The sequence below is a fragment of the Carcharodon carcharias genome, chromosome 9 (assembly GCF_017639515.1).
Source record: "Carcharodon carcharias isolate sCarCar2 chromosome 9, sCarCar2.pri, whole genome shotgun sequence".
In the NCBI taxonomy this organism is placed as follows: Eukaryota; Metazoa; Chordata; class Chondrichthyes; order Lamniformes; family Lamnidae; genus Carcharodon; species Carcharodon carcharias.
Genome location: NC_054475.1, coordinates 35762089 through 35783313, shown reverse-complemented (window position 1 = coordinate 35783313; position 21225 = coordinate 35762089). Strand labels below are relative to the sequence as shown.

The window sequence follows — 21225 nt, the reverse complement described above, 5'->3', positions numbered from 1 at the left end:
GCAGCATGCCGCCATAAATCTGGAAACAAGATTGGGGAGTATTAGAGAGCACCTCTCCAAAAGTTTAGGCAGTGAAAGCATCGAGCGAGAACACCAACGGTTTGCCAGGCCCACTTGGCTCCAGAACTCATTACAGCCTTGTTGCAAATGTGTATAAAAGCTGAATTCCAGGAGTGAGGTTAGAGTAACTGCACTTGACATCAAAACAACATTTGACCAAGTGTGGCACCAAGGAACTTCAGTAAACTTGAAATCAATTGGAAGCAGGGGAAAATCTCTTGGCAATTTCCAAGGCCCAACTTGCTGCTTCATCAATGACCTTTCCTCCATCAAAAAGCCAGAAGTGGAAATGTTTGCTAAATGCAGAGTGTTCAGTGCCATTCGCTGTTCTTCAGATAATGAAACAGTTTGTGCCAACTTGCAGCAACACTTGGGTAAAACTGAAGCTTAGGCTGATAGGTGAGTAGTAAAATGTGCCCCACACAAGTGCCAGCTAATTACCATATCAAACACGTGAGAATCTAACCACCTCCCCTTGCCATTCAGTGGCATTATTATCATCAAATCCCCCATTGTCAACATAATGGGGGTCACCATTGATGAAAAACTTAACTGAATTGGCCACATAAATGCCATGGTTACCTGAACAGTTCAGAGGCAATGTATTCTTCAATGTATGACTGACCTGCTGACTCCCCAAAGCCTGTCCTCCACCCACAAAACACAAGTCAGGAGCTTGATGGAATATCCTCCACTTTCCTGGATAAGTGCAGCTCCAAAAAAACTCAAGAAGCTTAACACCCTTAACAGGACAAAGCAGCCTCTTGATTGGCACCCTATCCAACACCTTAAACATTCACTCCCTCTACCACCAGTGAAATGTGATAGCAGTGGGTACCACCTATAAGATGCATTGCAGCAACTTGCCAAGGCTTCATCAACAGCACCCATCAAACCCTCTACTACCTAGAAGGACAAGAACAGCAGGCAGATGGGAACACAACCTACAAGTTCCTCTAAGCCACACACCATCCTGATTTGGAACTATATCATCATTCCTTCATGATCGATGGATCAAAACTCTGGAACTCCTCTTCCCCCGACCTAACAGCATAGTGGGTGCATCCACACCACATTGACAGCAGCATTGACAGCTCAAGAAGTTGGCTCACCAACACCTTCTCAAGGGAAATTAGGGATGGGCAATAAAATTTGACCTCGTCAGCAACACCCACATCCCGTGAATGAATAAACAAGTGTAATGCACAAATAACTTACCATTTCTCATGTTACATCCTAAGATATCTCCCCTTACTAGAACAACAGTAAGGAATGATTAACAGATGTTGAAAGAAAAAGTGAGCAGATTGTGAAATTATTTAGAATAAAAAACACAAATGCTATAAGTCTGAACTAAAAAACAATACATGCCTGGAATGTTTAGCAGATGAGTCAGTATCGGAAAGGCAAAGATAGCCTAATATTTTGGAGGTGGTCACATGATAGGAATTTTAAAAGCTGACTAAATCATTTCAACCAATTACAGATTTTGCAAGTGATTGGTTTTCAACTTCATTTTAACACATTAAAATGCATGGAAAGGATGAAAATAATTCATATGAATTATTCTTTGTGGGATGAGGAATTTCCTTTAATTTTAGAGCACACCCTCTAGTCTAGAAATGATTGTAATATTAGCATGCGTGTCTCAATGTGCTATTTAATGGAGGATTTGATCCATTTATTTCAACAGGGTTATGACCTCCGTTAAAATAGCAGAGAAGGGAATGGCACATGAACATGTTCGCATTTATGCATTAATGTGTAATTTCAATGCTTATACATTTTCCACTAGTAATTAAATAAAATAATGTGAAAATATGTATTAAAACACCTGGATCTTATAATCAGATGTAAAATTCAGAAGATTTCAAACTGTTGAATGTATGCTGAAAATTGTAATGAAAACTGCACTCTGTGTAAAATGGACTCCTGAGGGTCTAATAGGGCAGGCAGTGCACAGGTGGCCATTCCATGTCAGAACTGTATCATTCACCATTTTGGGATGGGCTACTCAGGCATCCACGAAACAGGCTAAAATTATTTGCTATAAGATTTTCATAAAGGTTACAGAACACAAAAAGCAAATTACTGCAGATGCTGGAAATATGAAATAAAACTCAACAGGTCAGGCAGCAGGTCAGGGAAACAGGGCTAACAGAACTGAAAGGCAACTCGACCTAATGATGTTAACTTTGCTTCTCTCATAGATGCTGCCTGACCTGCTGAGTTTTTCCAGCATGTTTTGTTTTTTTTTTATTTAAATAAGGGTCTTATTTTGGCTGCAGGATTTTTTAAATGAAATTTATCTATTCCGCACCTGAGTTGCCAAGTCAAGCAAACCCGCTCAGCAAATCATAGTGCTAATAGTCAGGAAGGAAGTCTAGGCTTCAGCCATACTGAAGACTTCCCCAAAGCCCTATGGTTTGCTTAAAGGCAATTCAGGAGTGACATAACTGTCAATGTGAGCATGTCCTGCTTCTGTGCCTAGGTTCCTGAGAGTGGTCATGAGCCATGACCTGTGGAGATATCCTTTGTCCTTAAGTAGTGAGCCAGCCTGTGACATGATTGCCTGGTTGACATAAAGGTGCCACAAAGGGGTGGCAGAGGATTATAGAATCATGATTGTACCCTGCATGATGCACAGGCCTGCAGGCCTGTGGGCACAAACAAGATTGGCATTCACTAAGTAGTATCCTATTCTCTTGACTAAGATGCCTGGCTGGTGATGAAGATGCAGTGAGCAGGTTACTGGTGGGTATGTGCTGATTGATAGCACTGTTAATTACATCTTCCGTAACTTTGCTGATGATTTAGAAAATACTAATCAAACGGCTTTGGATTTGTCCTATCTGTGGACAGAAAATACCTGGACAATTTTCCACTTTAATTGGGTGAACGCTAGAGGTGCAGTTGTACTGAAACATTTTGACTAGAGGTGCAGCTTGTTTTGGAGTGTGTTGGTAACATGTAGCAATCTTTTTATTTTGTTGATTAATTTATTCTATTTTGCAAATTTCCAAACCTTTATAATAATGGTATTCCAGGACTCAGTCAAAGGTCATTTTGCTAAAAAGATCTTGTTATTATCAATAATAACTAAATCGATTCAGATCTTTTTATCAGGTTTTTTTCCATAGTGTGCTGTATTGGCTGGGAACTAATTGTATTTATTTTCTCCTTTATCCTTCATCAATTTTTCTCTACCTCACCTTTCTTTTGGTGAAACAGGTTAAGTGCACCCACACAAATCGACAGAGTTAGACTTATGTCTCTGAACACTGAGATATGGCCGTTAACTACTATCTAATAGCTCACCACCATGCCAGGCTTTTTAAATACAACTGAAACCCAATTAGGTCCTTGCATAATGTTCATACTGTTAATTATATGTTAATTATATTATGAAGTACACAAGTTGAAGGAATTGTTTAATTAAATACTTAGAGCACTTATAAAGAGAGATTGCTGGGACACCGGGATGGTAGGTAGGAAGCAGGCATACATAATGCTGCATTCTGTGAATAAACCTATTATCAAGAAAAGTATTAATGTCTAGTGTTATACATCACCAACTGACTTGAGACAGGAATAACACAAACTTCCACACCAGGAATCAATCAACCTGACTGAGATCAGATCATGTAGCACAATCTATGGGCAAGATTTTTAGGTCGGCATGTGGGCATGATCAGTGGGCCAGGCGAATGGACCGCTGCACGCACTTGGCCCCTGACCATGATTTTACACTGGTTGGCCAATTAACTGCCAGCCAGCGTGAAGCACTGCTGGAATGCTCAGCACTGCCGGGGTAGGGGCGGGACGAGGGTGAGTATTGAAGTCAGCACGGGAGGGCACTCACTGAAAGCTCCCTGAAGGCAGAGAGCTGAAGATTTCAAAAGTTTTAAATAAAGACTTTAAAATCGGAACAAAAACGTCCAAACATCAGAAGCAGTCACCTGGACATAGATATTATAAAAATTCTGTCCATTGATTTTTATTACTTTTTATTTAACAATGGATACCTCATTCCGCTCTTGGATGAGGTTTCCTGAAAAATGCAAAGGCTGCCTGGCAATTTGGCCAACCGCCAACCGTAATGTTGGACGGGCAACGAAAAATCTCTGTTAATTGTGCCATTAATGGGCCTAATTATCCTCTTAATTGTCAGTGGGCGCGCTTCCAAGTTTAGCACGCGCCCACTAACCGAAATATCGTGCTCGTGTGTAATGACGTCAGGACTCTTGCCTGATGTCATCATTTGCTATTTTATGCTTGAGTGGGTCAGGTGTGTGCCCGCATGCCGAGCTAAAAACTCTATGATGTTAATCAGGGATATCCATGGTCTGTATGGCTCAGTTCTACACTAGACATTACCAAGAAAGCCATTTTTTTTCTTCTTTTCAGGGGAGAGCGCAAACACAGTCCCCACTACCACAAATTACGCAGTTGAGTATCCTGCATTTGGGGACATCGCAGGCATCAGCACACCTGAAGTGCAATAGGCTAGCCTCATCCTGGGAAAACCATCTTCATGATCATGGTCTCTTCCCTGCCAGATAAGTATTTGATGGACAGCAAAACCACCATGATACATTGTTATGGTTCCAACAGCAAGTCTTAGTGACAATGGAATAATGCTCTAATGGAATAAAGGTTAAACTGTTAAAAGCTTTGGTCATTTTAAAATATTTGGTTATAGTTACATATAATTTTCAAAGTTATTTGAATGGAATAGATGGATTGCATTCTAACTATTTTTCAAAGGATGGTAATAGCATTGAGGAGGGACTATATTCTTAGTCGGTGCAAATGCATCGACCTCTTAAACAGCTTTACCTGAAATACATTTACAAATTTTTAGCTTAATATTAATTCTAGGGCTTTTAAAATATAATTCCCCTAATGACACAAACAAACTTAAGATAAAATAAGTAATAATTGGAAACGCTAAATTTCACACAACTACACGGAAGTATGACTGTATCCTGGAAAACTAGTGAAATGCTTTAATTTTTTTAAAAATCTATCGAATTGTATTGGATCATTGATCCTAATCTGATTGTAGCTTGGTTAAGGTTCTTGTTATATTCATTGTTATGTCTATTGCTGAGCTAGCTACATACTGATTCCATTCTGGTAGAATATTTAACATCTAGCATTAGACATATAGACCTAGGTTTTAATATTCAGATGCACTGGTAACAGGGAGCTTGGTAACATGAGAAACCCAAAAGTGTTGCCAGGCATCTGCCGGTGGCTTTTCAACACAGCCACTGCATTAATGTATGACTTGTGGATTTCTTGACCAATTAGTAAATAATTTAGTAAGCATGATGACCATCCACATGGTATGATTTCATCTTCAAACATAGAGGTTGAAGGAATGGAGGTAAGAAGGAGCGAGTAAGAAGTATTACCACTGAAGGTAGAAAGTAAAATTCTGCTCCTTGCTTCAATGATGCCTCCCTGAATGTGCTGTTGGGAGCTGTAAGAGCCAGGAGAGATACTGTTCTCCACCGATAGAGAGAAGCCTACAGGCGACACCAAAAGGGCAAGGTTGGAGGTTCCCTAGGAGGTCAATAGAAGGAGTTTGTTGGCTCAATGACCTCAGCAGGGTAAGAAAGGTGAGTACAGTGCCACATTCGCATACACTCATCCTAACCTCCTCACTCTGCCCTCAAATTTATTCCAGCACATCACTCGTCACATCAACTTACCTTGAAAGTGAATCTCTCTCTCTCTTTGTGTACTTATTCAGACTCCGATCCATCCAACCACCACTGACACTCCCACTCACCCTTATGCATTGTCATGCCTATTCCCCATCGTTACCCTCAAAAAGTGGTCTTCGCCCATTGGGTGAACACATGCCACTACTCTCATACTCTCAGTCATAGGTCTCTTTTCCTGCTAACAGAATTAAATATCAGACAGCCAAATGGCATATAGTTCCATTGATGAACTTGATGAAATAGGGTCACGTACATAACTTCATTTGCCTTTTATCTCCCATAGGGCCTTCATGCATCCAGCAGGTGGTTCAGATTAGCCTTGATGATGACAGCTCCAGAGGAGATCACTTCCTCCGAGGCTGCAGCATCACAGGATTCATGCCGATCATGCAGCAGCTCAGATACTGACACTTTGGTGAAACTGGTCAGGCAGGTAATTGGGTTTTCACCTGGTGACTCAAACATCACAAGTGAGCAAGAAGAGATGGTGGGGACAGGGGCGCAGTGGAGAAACCCCACCTGAAGTCGAAAGTTGCTTGAAGCACTGCTCAACTGGATGCAGATGCTATACTTCAGGGGCCTTTGATGAACAGTATACAACTGAAGTAGCTGTAGACAATGTGGAATATACTGGCAGGCAGACATTCCAGCCGCATTGTGCATGGAAGAGTCTGTCTCAAGCATGAATGCACGATTTCGTATTTGCATAGGACATCAAAGGTGGCAAACAAATGACAACATGAGCATTCACCAATGTCTTAAGCACTAGGTTACCTTCAATAGGATGCATAATACCTAGCCTTGTTCTTTCAGTGACCCACTAATCTGCAGAAAAATGTTCTCCAGCTCATTTGCTAGCAGAAAACTGGCTGGGCTGACAGGGATGATATGAAAGTGAACATGAAGTGGAGGCTCAGCTCAAAGTGGTTCCACTTCTCACCTCAGTAAGTAACACACATACCGGCCAGAATTTTTCAGTTGGCGGGTGGGCGTGGTGGGCCTATTAAGGCCCGCCCAGTGTAAGACACAAGCCATAGCGCTCAGCGCTACATGTTCGGGCAGGCAGAGGAGAGACAGTCGGAGCCAGCGCTCTTTCACACATGCGTGCAAAATAGCGCTTAAATCTCCCTGAGGCACAGAGCTGCCTCAGGGAGATTGAAAGGCTTTTGAAATTATTAAATAAATGGAGTAAAAGTTAATTAAACATGGCCTCTCATGTGACACTGTCACATGAGATGGGACATGTTTTGATATCTCGGAAATATTATTTCTTTAATTAACTAAAGCTTTAGGAAATCTCATACCGCTCGAGGATGAGGTTTCCTAAAAAATGTGAAGGCCGCTTGGCCTCATCGCCTGCCCACCAACCTTAAGGTTGGACGGGCAGCATTAACAATTATATTAATTACTTCCTTAATGGCCTTAATAGGCCATTTAAATATCAGCAGGCACTAAGCCAACTCTGGTGCTTGCCCGCCGAACGAAATATCGCAAGACAACACAATGACGCCGGGGCACATGCCCAATGTGTCGGCGTGTCGGACCCATCCCCGCATGCTGACTGTCAAATCCTGTCCACTGTTTCACCTCATGATGGCTGGGTCTGTCCCCTTGGGTGCAGATGGATCGGTCTTCAGGGGGACTTTCAAGGTCTCCAAAATCCAGATGGTGACCAAGAGTTTCTCAGCAGCTGGAGCAGGGATTTGAACAGCCTACCTCTGGCCACTGCTGAAGATACAAGTGTTGCACCATGTAGAAATGCTAGGGGAAAAAAGAGTAAAGATTTGCAGTTGCACAAGAGTATGCACATAGATATGTTATGTATTGCTAGAATATTCAAGCTTTCAAGAGTATGCACATAGATATGTTATGTATTGCTAGAATATTCAAGCTTTTCTTTTAAATTTAAGTCACATAAATATTATTTGTTTCCATTATTTTCCCATGTTTCCCATTCTTGGTTGCTGGCTGGAAGTGACCTTTTCAGTTGTATGATGATGAATGCGGGAAGATGTGTATTGATATTGAGAAATGGGGGGTGTGAAAGGGAGGCTTGCTTGTTTACAGGAATGCTTTGAACTGGTGGCATTGGAGGCAGAAGTGTGGAGGTGCAGGAGGGATGCAGCCTTTGCATGTAGCCCTTAGAAGGTTGAACTGGTGGAAAGATGGTGAGCCTTGCAATAATGAAGGCATCCTGGGCAGTTGTGTGCGCTACTGATAGCGCACTTACAGCATTGCTTTCTGCCTCCTCCTCTGTATCTTCCTCTTCCTGCTTGTAATCAGCTGTTCTCTACTGCTTGTTCCTCCTTCAATCAAAACCTTGCTTTAATGCAATGTTGTGCAGAATGCAGCACACCACAACTGTTCTGGAGACTCTGGCTGGCGTGTAGCGGATGGTGTTGTCAGATCTGTCCAGGCATCTGAAGCATATCTTCAGCATGCTGATAGCTTGTTTCATGACACATTTGCTGGTCATGTGGTTTTAATTGTAATGCTCCTGGTCTTCATTCCTCAGCTTTCGGAAAGTGTCATCAGCCACATTTTAAATCGTATCCCATGTCCCTAAGTAGCTAGCCATTAAGTCTGCTTCGAGATGCGGAGAGATGTGGCAGGATGAAAGCATTATGGCAGCTGCCTGGAAAATCTGCAAACACCTCAATAAAGATCATTTTTTTGGCTGCACTCCAGCTGCACATCGATGCAGTGGAAACCCTTGCATCTGATGAATACTCCTGGGTGACCTGGGAGTACCTTAGTTACCACAAATGAGCAGTCAATTATGCCCTGCACTATTGGGAAATAAGTTACAGCCGCAAACCCAAATATCTGCTCATTCTGACTGGCATCATGGCAAACAAGCCATTAGACACCCATCTCATGCATTTGTGCGCCATTGACTGTGAGATCCTCCAAGTGTCTCAGACGGAGCACTGGAAGGTTTCTGTGGGTGGTGGTGACTTTGACAGGCAGTGGTAAAGCATAGCCATTATGTCCAGTTCCAGCAAACTGTAGTTGTCTGAAACCACTTGACATGGCACCCTGAGCCTCCTAGGATACTGCTGTTCCTACATACCAAGGAAGCTTGTCCTCTGCCCTGTCTGCCAAGTCTGGCCTCTTGCAAGCCGCACTTCTCTGCTGATTCTCTCTCTTCTGTAAGCTGCAAGCTGATCCTGCTGGTGCTGGTCACCTCAGTCCTCATCTGAGATCCAATGCAGCAGAATGCAAACAGCACGCATTCTGATCTGAGAGATCAGAGTCCCAAAGTGCACATCAAACATTAGAATCTCCAAAGTAGAGATGACCCTTCCAAAATCTGTAAAATTAACCTCTCAGCATGAGTGTTCTGACCAAACCCTTTGACAGATGCAGGTAAGAAAGCCACTGTGAGTTCTGAGTTATTGCGTATTTCCCTGTTGTGTCTTCAGCTCCCTCAATTGGCACTTTGTTCTTGACTTGCTTTCAGTGGCTAGTTCCAGGAAGACTGAGAAATCCGAGGACCCAAAATCAAATCACATAGCCAAAGTCAATATTTATTTTATTCCAATAATAAAGTACTCTGATGTTTCCACAGCCGCAGAGCCATATAAATATTAGAATCCACTCCGGTTTCTGAGCAACCTGTGAATTGCCTCATTGGATACTAACTATATTATAAACATTTTCAAAAGTTTGTTTCAATCCTGCTTTTTCTTTCTCTTACATGATTCACACCTGTGAGAATTCTACCAGCAGTTGCTTCTTCCACCGAAAACAGACAAGTTCAGGAATACAAGAATAAACACACCAATGTCAATCCTTATTTCTTTCTAGCACTCCCACTGATTTTCCTTTGTGCTGCAGTTGACTGTAAGTTCTGCCATTATCTGATACTTTTTTATGAATCTTTGATTTTTATTTCCCACAGGCTTCCTACCTTTTTAGTTAACAGTTTAGAGGATTATTAACTTAACGCAATTTATCTATTCTTCAAACGTTCACCCAGAATATTTTTTTTTGCAGTACTGCATGTTTATTGAAAAGGGCATTTTAAAGTGCAATTAAATTTGTCAGTCAATGAATCTTTCTCTGTAGAACACAGAACGTTAATGCGTGGTTAGTAAGTGGGCGTGCAGCATAAGCTTGTAATTAAGATGTTACTCATCTCATGAAAGTAAATATTTCTAGGCAAAGTGATCACGAACAGTGTCAGTTCTTTTCATATCACCCTACACCTTTAAAGACACAGCTTTTCTTATTTAGATGTGTCTCTTCATACTATTTACTCACATATTTGCAGTCTTGTCACAAGAATTTTAAAATCAGTTGTACAAGTGTACATTTTACAAAAACAGAATATTACATCTAATATTAAAATAGTATTTCTTGTTGAATTTCTATGTTTCACTTGACAGAACAACACAGTGTAAGAGAGAAAAATTCTCCTTGTGACACTAGAATTCAGTCAAATATTCAATTAAACATCCAGAAGCATTAAGCTCTGGGAAAATTAATCCATGGCTCATTTATTCTTAGTCTGAGAAAATTGATCGCACAAAATGTGAATACAAAAAATACTATAAATGACATAACACTAGATGCAAAGCTGCTCTGTACCATACAAAATGAGTAAGTGTGTGTCTACATATTACGTTAACTTATGAATCTCCTAATGTTCACAGCAAATAGGAGGATACTGCTACTAATCTGGGGCGCTCTGTCCCTGTCATGATTAAAGATCACAAATTCCAATTCACGCAAAAAGGCACATGCTGAGGCCATTTTAAAGGTAATTGTCTCTCTGTGATCCAACTCCTCCTCAGTCAGTAATAAATGACTGCCTTTCTTTCTCTCTTTTTTTTAATACTTTTATGGCCTCGATTTTTCAATCAGAATCATGGTGAGGCTATCAATGCTCACTCTTACCAAGGAATAAATCACATAGCAACTTCCAGTGTCTGCACATGTACAATTAAAAGTGGAAATCAAAAGGTTGCTGTCTCATTTTCACTTCTGCACAAGCTTCATCACACCATTACCCCTGCCAAGAGACTTGACATTCAAATACATGAATGGTGTGAATTTGAGGTACCCACCCTCTAGATATCCATTAAACAAACCAGAAAAGGTGAAGGCTCATTCATTCAAATGTAACTGAATCTTTAAAGATATGATGTCATGATTTCGAGCAAACAATCTCTGGCACTGGAAAGCTATAAACATAAAGAATAGCAAGCGCTGGTATTCACCATCGACTGCAAAATCAGAGCTATTTTACTGCATCTGTAACCAAGTGTGACACTTTGATATACATCATCGTAAAATGTAATGGATGCACACTGGATGTAACATTTTTATATACATTCTTTCATGTTATAATGAGGCCAAATTTAGAAAGAGTGTGAGATTTTGGAGGGTTATTGAGCTGGAGGAGGTTATATATAAAGTCTAGCAGAGGAGGCGAGCGGGCCCTCAGTGTTCTGATTTCTGGCTTCTGATTTCGGAGTGGGGATGGAGGCCAGGTCCTGCCCACTGTGGGGCATTCCTTGCAGGGCACGAGGCCCTGCCAGCAGAGGTCGTCAGCCTGGGAGGATGCCAGGCAGGGGAATTGGTCGTCCCCAATGGCTACCATCAGGACAAAAGCCAAAGTTCTCAGCAAGCTGGAGGCAGAGCCTAAGCCCAGAATGCAGGCTGGAGGAGAAGGAGGGACCAGAGGCCTTGTGGAGAGACAGCAGCCAGGAGCTGGAACAGAACATTAAGTCACTGGTGAGTCACTGTGGTTGAGGAGCTGAGGCCCCAAATAGGGCAGACTGAGGCCTCTGACAGTAGCAGGATAGACAGGAAGTGGCAGTGGGACAGGCAAACAGATGCTGGAGACCTAGACAAACCACCTGGACAGCACCCCGAGTTTGAGAGCCTACGAGGAGAGAAAGATCCCCTTCATGTGCAGGAGACGAGGTAATTGAGTTAACATGGTCACTGGAAGTTAGCAATTGGAGCTCCATCAATTGAACTCTGCTATCCGGCTGATAAGGGATCAGGAGTTAAGCTCTTGACAGTATCCGGGTGGATCTGGCCATAAATATCCATTGTGAATAGTTTGTTTCTTTAAGTTAAGCTTTCCCTTGAGTGCTTATACAAATTTGAAGCCAGTGGAATAAAGGATCTCTGTTTCATAACATTTGTATAGTTCACGTGCTTAAATTGCACATTACATCTTGGTGTCAGGAATGGGATCCGGCGGTGAGGAATCTTTACTGGACAGTCATCTGCGGTCACAGTCTTGTGGCTCACCAGGTCAAAGCACCCTATGTAATTATCCTCCTTACTAAAAGTTGTCCCATACTTGGTGAGAGTAGAAATGAGCTGTCTCCCCTAGGTCTCCTCCAGCTAGAACCAAAGGAAAGTTATGGCACAGAAAGAGGTAATTCAGCCCATCATGTCTGTGCTGGCCAAAAAAAATAATAAAAAAAACTAACCCCCCATTCTAATCCTCACCTTCCAGTACCTGGTCAGTGGTTTTGCAGGTTACAATGTTTCTGGTGCTGACCCAGGTACCTCTCAAATGTGTTGAGGGTTTCTGCCTCCACCACCAAACCAGGCAGCAAATTCCAGACACCCACCACCCTCTGGGTGAAGAAGTTTTTCTTCATGTCCTCTCTAATCCTTCTACCAATCACCTTAAATCTGTGCTCCCTGGTAATTGACCTCTCTGCTAAGTGAAACACTCTATCTAGACCACTCATAATCTTGTACACCTCAATTAACTCTTTGATGTCATAGGTCTTTTCCCCAGTCAGCTCACTCTGTACAACATTGGCAGGTTTAAGGATACCTAAGGGTGTTCTCAGTTGGAGATAAATGTCTTTGTCACTGAACTTGGTGATCTGCCTGGGTACCCGACCCTTTCCTCCCAGCGAGGAGAGTAGCTCCCAGAGTTACACCAAGTGGTAGCTTGTTGCGAAATATGATGCTCTAGCAAGGCCTGATGTTGACCAGTTTGGGATGGTTGGCGCGAGCCTTCAAGAATAGTGATAGTGCAGGAGGATAAAATAATAGCCTAAATACCTGGTACTCGAACGGTTCAAAGATCAGCATACAGGCTGATATACCTTGAGTGCTTAGAGCAAGGCCGAGGGCTCCTGACCCATTCTGGCCGACTTAGTAACCTCCTGCTCATACTGGTCACCACACATGCCTTCCAAAGTTGCCCGGATGTCTCTTAACATATTTGACCCTAGCAGCACAGATTTTCTCAACTTCCTTACTTCCACTGGAGTATCAGTCAGGTCAGCAACCACCAGAAGCCCCAGGTTATGAGAAGTGTGATGGAAGATAGATAGAGGGAGCTCAATGTAGCCATGAATAGGGATGTCTGACTCCTGTGAAGAGGAAATTTGGAGGAGGGAGGAGGCGTGCTTCACATGCTTCAACAAGATGCTCTAGGAATAAATGGTAATGTTGACAGCTCTGCTCCGGTGTCAATTAGGCATGATGCTTTCATCTATCAAATCTCACACCCATAAGACCATAAGATATAGGAGCAGAAATTAGGCCTTTCAGCCCATCGTGTCTACTCCGCCATTCGATCATGGATGATAAGTTTCTCAACACCATTCTCCCGTCTTCTCCCCATAACCAATCAAGAACCTATCTATCTCGGTCTTAAATACACTCAATCACCTGGCCTCCACTGCCTTCTGTGGCAATGAATTCCATAGATTCACCACTCTCTGGCTAAAGAAGTTTCTCCTCATCTCTATTCTAAAAGGTCTTCCCTTTACTCTGAGGCTGTGCCCTCAGGTGCTAGTCTCTCCTACTAATGGAAACATCTTCCCCACGTCCACTCTATCCAGGCTTTTCAGTATTCTGTAAGTTTCAATCAGATCCCCCCTCATCCTTCTAAACTCCATCGAGTATAGACCCAGAGTCCTCAAACGTTCCTCATATGTTAAGCCTTTCATTCCTGGGATCATTCTCGTGAACCTCCACTGGACTCTCTCCAGGGCCAGAACATCCTTCCTGAGATACGGGGCCCAAAATTGCTCACAATATTCTAAATGTGGGCTGACCAGAGCCTTATAAAGCCTCAGCAGCACATCCCTGCTTTTATATTCTAGTCCTCTCGAAATAAATGCCAACATTGCATTTGCCTTCTTAACTACCGACTCAATCTGCAAGTTAACCTTAAGAGAATCCTGGACTAGGACTCCCAAGTCCCTTTGCACTCCAGATTTCTGAATTCTCTCCCAATTTAGAAAATAATCTATGCGTCTATTCTTCCTACCAAAATGCATGACCTCACACTTCCCCACGTTGTATTCCATCTGCCACTTCTTTGCCCATTTGCCTAACCTGTCCAAATCCTTCTGCAGCTTCCCTGCCTCCTCAATACTACCTGTCCCTCCACCTATCTTTGTATCATCTGCAAACTTAGCCAGGATGCCCTCAGTTCCTTCATCTAGATCATTAATGTATAAAGTGAAATGTTGTGGTGCCAACACTGACCCTTGCAGAACTCCACTAGTCACCGGTCACCATCCTGAGAAGGACCCCCTTATCCCCACTCTCTGCTTCCTGCCAGACAGCCAATCTTCTTTCCATGCTAGTACCTTGCCTCTAACACCATGGGCTGTTATCTTTCTGAGCCGCCTCCTGTGCAGCACCTTGTCAAAGGCCTTCTGGAAGTCCAAGTAGATAACATCCATTGGCTCTCTTTTGTCTAACCTACTCATTACCTCCTCAAAGAATTCTAACAGATTTGTCAGGCATGACCTCCCCTTGATGAAACCATGCTGACTTTGCCCTATTTTACCATGCACTTGCAAATATTCTGAAATCTCATCCTTAATAATGGACTCTAAAATCTTACCAACGACCAAGGTCAGGCAAATCGGCTTGTAATTTCCCGTCTTTTGCCTCACTCCCTTCTTAAACAGGGGGGTTACATTAGTGATTTTCCAGTCCTCTGGGACCCTCCCTGACTCCATGATTCCTGAAAGATCACCACGAATGCCTCCACTATCTCTTCAGCTATCTCCTTCAGAATTCTGGGGCGTAATCCATCTGGTTCAGGTGATTTATCCCCCTGAGGCAAGTCCCTATCGCTCTGCATAAGACAGAGCCTCTTCCCGAAAGAACCTCCCACCTGGCTCTCGGTGGGAGGCCCAAATAGTTTCATGACTGTGGGGAAGGGGAGGCTATTGCACTGGGCGGGGTCTTTGTCCCTGATGTCCAATAGTGGCTGTGGTTGTTGAGGACAGTCTCATTTGAAGTGTCCAGCCTTGTTGCAATTCCAGCACCTTTTTGGGGTATCCTTTTGGTGGGATTGGCCTAAAGGCTTGCTGTCGAGATTGGACAGCATGGACTGGATTTGTGCTTCTAATGCAGCAATCTATTCTGCTTACCTCTTTAGCCTGAGGTCTACATCTCCCTCCACACTGACTGTCACCTCCCTGATGGTGGCCTCATTCCTCCTGCATGAGGAGGCCTCCTCCAGTACTGGAAGACGATACAGAGATGACCTGACAAGCGTTACTGATTATACACTCCTGGGAGACATGACTGACCTGGACCCCTATGCAACAGATCCATTACAAAGCCTGAAACCCATTGAAAGTACCAGTATGGATGAGGGGCTGAGAAAGTAAACTCGAGCAATAATCACAATCCTTACCATTTACCCTGCTCAGTGATGCATCAAGAAATTCTGCCACCAATGTAGATTCAAACATACTAGCTATCATAGCTCAATCGAACCTGCTGATCTTGCGATTACATAGCAAAGAGTCACCATGTGATGTGCGTAGTTGATGGGATGACAACTCTTAAGCAGGGAAGTGTGTAGTGGAGGTGGTGAGTGGGCCCTTGATGTCCCTAATTCCAGCTTTTGACTTTGGAGCAGGGCCGATGGCCTATGCGGGGCTTCCCTCCAGGGAACTAGCTTCCCACCAGCAGAGATTATCGGCCTGGGAGGACATCAGGCAAGGGATTCGCTCAACCCTGGGTGCCCTCTCAGGACAAGAGCTGAAGTCCGTGGCAAGTTGGGGATAGGGCCTGAGCCAGGAGCAGGGGCGGGAGGAGGAGGAGGGATCAGGAGCCTCAGGGGTAGGGAGGGTGGGGTGTGATGGAGCAGGACCGCAGCCAGGAGCTTGAGCAGCAGTTCAAGACTGGTGAGTTACAGTGTTGAGGAGCCATGCTCACAAATAGGGAAGACTGAGGCCTCTGACGGTGGCTGGGGAGCCAGGAAGTGGCAGTGGAGCAGGCAAACAGCTTCTGGAGACCTAGACATACCAATTGGACAGCATCACTGTGCTTGCGAGGCCATGAGGAGCAAAAAGCCCCTTCATGACAAGGTAATCAGGTTCATGGGAAATTAGCAATAGAAGCTCCACCAATTGTACTCTGCTATCTGGTTGATTAGGGACTGGGTGGATCTGGCCATGATTATCCTTTGTAAATAATTTGTTCCTTTAAGTTAAGCTTTCCTTTGAATATTTATACAGATTTGATGCCGGTGGAATAAAGGATCCATGTTTTATAACATCTGTGCAGGCTGTGTGCTTGAATCAAAAGGGAGGAGTGAGCTATGAAGAGATGTAAGCAAACGAATGAGGATTTTGAATTTGCAGTATTGGCGAACAGGCAGCCAACGTTGTTCAGCATAGGTGAGCAATTTCTGGCTTAATGCTCATGAAGAAAGGTTTCTGAGTTTAGCTATCTAAGTTCACTTCTAATTTGTTTTTAAAAATACTTATCCTCAAATGTCTCAAATTGAAATCCTTCCATAGCTCCACTCCATTCCATGTCAGCAATCTTCATTAGCTCCATGACACAACACCCATGTTCCTCTTTTCTAACTCTGCAATGCATCCCTACCTCTTAGTCAGATAGTCTTCAAACACTGTGCCATGCTCTTGCACTCTGGACTTCTCTTCCTAAACCTTTTCATGTTGATTTTTTCTCCCCAATTTCAAAAATCTCCTCAATCCTTGCCTATTTCTTGATGAATTCCCCTGCTTCCTGTTCATGTACACTAAGTGCCTTGGGGCATTTCAGAATGTGAACAGCGCTGTAGAAATGAAAATGAATGGTTGGCTAGCCTACAGTACATATTTTATCTTATTCTTGACAGTGTTTTTATGTTGTATTTACTTTTGATTAACCAATTGGATAGGCGTTGTGGGAAGAGGACATGTTGCTCTGATGAAGTGGGAGACATATTTCATAGAAGTCAAACTGTCAAAGGCAGTGCTTTGCTTCACACTTAATCAATAGTAGATCTGCTCTTGGAAATGCTTCTTACAGTTATGAAATTCTAAGCAAAAAAAAAACATTGATCAACATGCAAACAAGCCATGCTTACTCACAGTTACATACATCACTAAAATACACGAGAAGCAAAAAGACATAAGTCAGTTTCATACAATAAAATTGTTCTGGTTTCATTCTGATAGAGTGTAGTGAAATTTTCTGAGTTCCATTTTATGCCTCTTCTTTCAAAATTAAGGAATAACTACACTAGAAATCCACAGCGGTTGAATGTCAACATTAAGCCAAGTTCAAACCTAGACAATCACAGAATCACAGTGCAGAAGAGGCCCTTCAGCCCATCGAGTCTGCACCGACACATGAGAAACATCTGACCTACCTACCTAATCCCATTTACCAGCACTTGGCCCACAGCCTTGAAAGTTATGACGTGCCAAGTGCTCATCCAGGTACTTTTTAAAAGATGTGAGGCAACCCGCCTCCACCACCCTCCCAGGCAGTGCATTCCAGACCATCACCACCCTCTGGGTAAAAATGTTTTTCTTCACATCCCCCCTAAACCTCCTGCCCCTCACCTTGAACTTATGCCCCGTTGTGACTGACCCTTCAACTAAGGGGAACAGCTGCTCCCTATCCACCCTGTCCATGCCCCTCATAATCTTGTACACCTCAATCAGGTCATCCCTCAGTCTTCTCTGCTCCAATGAAAACAACCCAAGTCAATCCAGCCTCTCAACATAACTTAAATGTTTCATCCCAGGCAACATCCTGGTGAATCTCCTCTGCACCCCCACCAGTGCAATCACATCCAGAATGTGGTGACCAGAACTGCACACAGTACTCCAGCTGTGGTCTCACCAAGGTTCTATACAACTCCAACATGACCTCCCTACTTTTATAATCTATGCTTTGATTGATAAAGGTAAGTGTCCCATATGCCTTTTTCACCACCCCACTAACATGCCCCTCTACCTTCAGAGATCTATGGACACACATGCCAAGGTCCCTTTGTTCCTCAGAACTTCCTAGTGTCATGCCGTTCATTGAATACTTCCTCGTCAAATTACTCCTTCCAAAGTGTATCACCTCACACTTTTCAGGGTTAAGTTCCATCTGCCACTTATCTGCCCATTTGACCATCTTGTCAATATCTTCCTGTAGCCCAAGACACTCAATCTCAATGTTAACCACCCGGCCAATCTCTGTGTCATCCGCAAACTTACTAATCCTACCCCCCACATAGTCATCTATGTCGTTTATATAAATGACAGTGTAGGCTAGATCAGAATTACTTGAATTCTGCTGTTTTTGCTACCTGGGGCACATACACTGGGAAAGAGTACCTAAAGCATAGACACTTTTTTCTAGAAATAAATTAAAAATATAAGGACCTACATAATTTTTTTTAAAAAATCCATTGCTTCCACACCAATCCTCTTCATGAAAGAGCAGCCTAGATCATGATGCTGAATGTAACTCTGACGAACAATATACTCTGCTTCCTTAAAAAACTCAACTTTACTTTCTAATAGACAGTATTAACCTGCAACTTTATACTGTGCATCAGGCAGCAAAAAAAATAAATTTAAACAACACCTTTAAACACGATACAAAATTATAGCCTGCCAAATCCCATTGACACACTATAATTAAAAGAATGAAGCTAGACCACCAGGGAAAAAAATCTTGTGCTAACTGACTGACAATATGACGCCACTTGAATGAGTGCCACCTTTTATTGACTGTGATAATAAATGCATTTTTCTTCTTTTTTTTCAGAGCAAAGTAGTCATTTTGTCCCAGGAAAAAAAACTACAGCACATTCCAAGACTTAACATGGGAGACAATTACTACTAATTGCTTGAAACCAAGTGCAATCTGTTAAGCATCTGTTAAATTTTAAAGGCATATTTAAGGAATAATTGAGTACATAAGTTAAAAGCTAGAATTATCACTTTATTATGACAGTCATTAAGAATTATGATTTTTATATTTCTTTTTATCCATGAGTCAGTTAATTTTCAATTATCATTATGAAGAATTTCTAGCTTGCAGTGATGGTAAGGTTCAATGCTGAAGAAGATAGCTGGCAAAAAGTCAAATATTTTAGCCCAAGGACAGTTGTTAACGGTTTCACAGAGTCCGAGGGTTAAATTGGACAGCTCCTGAAATTGGGGGCAGGACATGTGATGCACATTTACCCCGTACCTATTCAATGTGGTTAAGGCAGCATACTAACTTTGCAGCACCCCCAAATTGTGAAGGGCTAGCACAAGTTAAAGCTAGCCTTCACTGCTTAAAGTCAGCTTTCACCTTCTAAAGGGTAGGTGCTTTGTGGCTGGAGCAAGTAGAGAAAGCCCTTCTACAAGAAATGCTGATGGAAAAAAAAACTGAATAAAAAGGGAAAGAGTTTGGTCCAAGGTCCTCAAAAGCTGCATTAGAGGCCTTGGTGGAGCAGGTGCAAAGATAAAGAGCCATATTCTCGGAGGGCCTGGGAGATCTCAAGCCAAATGCTCATTAGACAGTGGGACAAAACAGTTGAGGCAATCAACAGCAGGAGTCAAGCCTGAGGACCTGAATACAGTGCCACAAAAAGTTTAATGACCTCAAACAAGTCGTCAAGGTCAGTAGATGCATCTTCATATATCATATCTCACCAACTGCAGCACTAGCCTCACAAACTGCTCAATGCAGTACACCTCCATCACTCACCTACCAATGAATCCCAGTCATGATTCAGATATCTCACATTCATAACTTTACCTCACCCTTGCACATATTTAACACACCTCACACACACATCTCACAGCCTGCATACTGCCATTTATTAAACCATGACAACCACGTCATCCAAAATGATTGCACAGCTCTGAATGACTTACTTCCCTCTCTCTTGTGAGGCTAAGCAGTGCAGGGAGGGAGCAGCACCTAACTGGTGGGGGATGCCTGCATGTCATAAACCCCATGGAGAAGACGGTGCTCACCATATCATTGGACCAGCCATTGCTGAAGCTGTGACCAGTGGCAGGGCTGACATCATATCAGATGATATCTTCATATCTGATCCTCTTTCTCACATCCCACTTCCCCCTTATTCCAAACTCACATCGGATTTACAAGCCGCAGATTTTTAAAAATTCATTCACGGGACGTGGGCTTCGCTGGCTGGGCCAGCATTTATTGTCAACCCCTAAGTGCCCTTGAGAAGGTGGTGGTGAGCTGCCTTCTTGAACCGCTGCAGTCCATGTGTTGTAGGTGCACCCACTGTGTTGTTAGAAAGGGAGTTCCAGAATTTTGATACAGCGACAGTGAAGGAATGATGATATATTTCCAAGTCAGGATGGTGAATGACTTGGAAGGGAACTTCCAGGTGGTGGTATTCCCATCTATCTGCTGCCCTTGTCCTACAGATGGTAGTGCTTGTAGGTTTGGAAGGTGCTGTTGAAGGAACCTTAGTGAATTCCTGCAGTGCATCTTGGAGGTGGTACACAGTGCTGCTACTGTGCATCGGTGGTGGAGGGAATGAAAGTTTGTGGATGTGGTGCCAATCAAGTGGGCTGCTTTCTCCTTGACAGTGTCAAGCTTCTTGAGTGTTGTGGGAGCTGTACTCATCCAGGCAAGTGGGGAGTATTCCATCACACATGACTTCTGCCTTGTAGATGGTGGACAGGCTTTGGGGAGTCAGGAGGTGAGTTACTCGTCGCACAACTCCTAGTCTCTGACCTGCTCTTGTAGCCATTGCACTTAAATGGCTAGTCCAGTTCAGTTTCTGGTCAATGGTAACCCCCAGGATGTTGATAGTGAGGGATTTAGTGATGGTAATGCCATTGAACATCAAGGGGCGATGGTTGGATTCTCTCTTGTCGGAGATGATCATTGCGTGAAACTGGTGTGGTGCAAATGTTACTTGTCACTTGTCAGCCCAAGCCTGGATATTGTCCAGATCTTGTTGCATTTGGACATGGACTGTTTCAGTATCTGAGGAGTAGTGAATGATGCTGAACATTCACTATCATCGATGCAATCATCAGTGAACATCCCCACTTCTGACCTTATGATGGAAGAAAGGTCATTGATGAAGCAGCTGAAGATGGTTGGGCCCAGGACCCTGAGGAATTCCTGCGGTGATATCCTGGAGCTGAGACGACTGACCTCCAACAACCACAACCATCTTCCTTTGTGC

The 21225-nt window shown here is 43.1% G+C and overlaps 1 protein-coding gene and 1 non-coding gene across 2 annotated transcripts in view; both read right to left on the bottom strand.

The window, feature by feature from the left end:
* The window catches only part of grm4 (glutamate receptor, metabotropic 4), a 1385277-nt gene that overhangs the window by 59101 nt on the left and 1304951 nt on the right, over nt 1–21225 (bottom strand). The window lies entirely within an intron of this gene.
* LOC121282684 lies at nt 4466–4627 on the bottom strand. Its single transcript, XR_005944109.1, has one exon. It is a non-coding gene; the product is annotated as a U1 spliceosomal RNA (small nuclear RNA).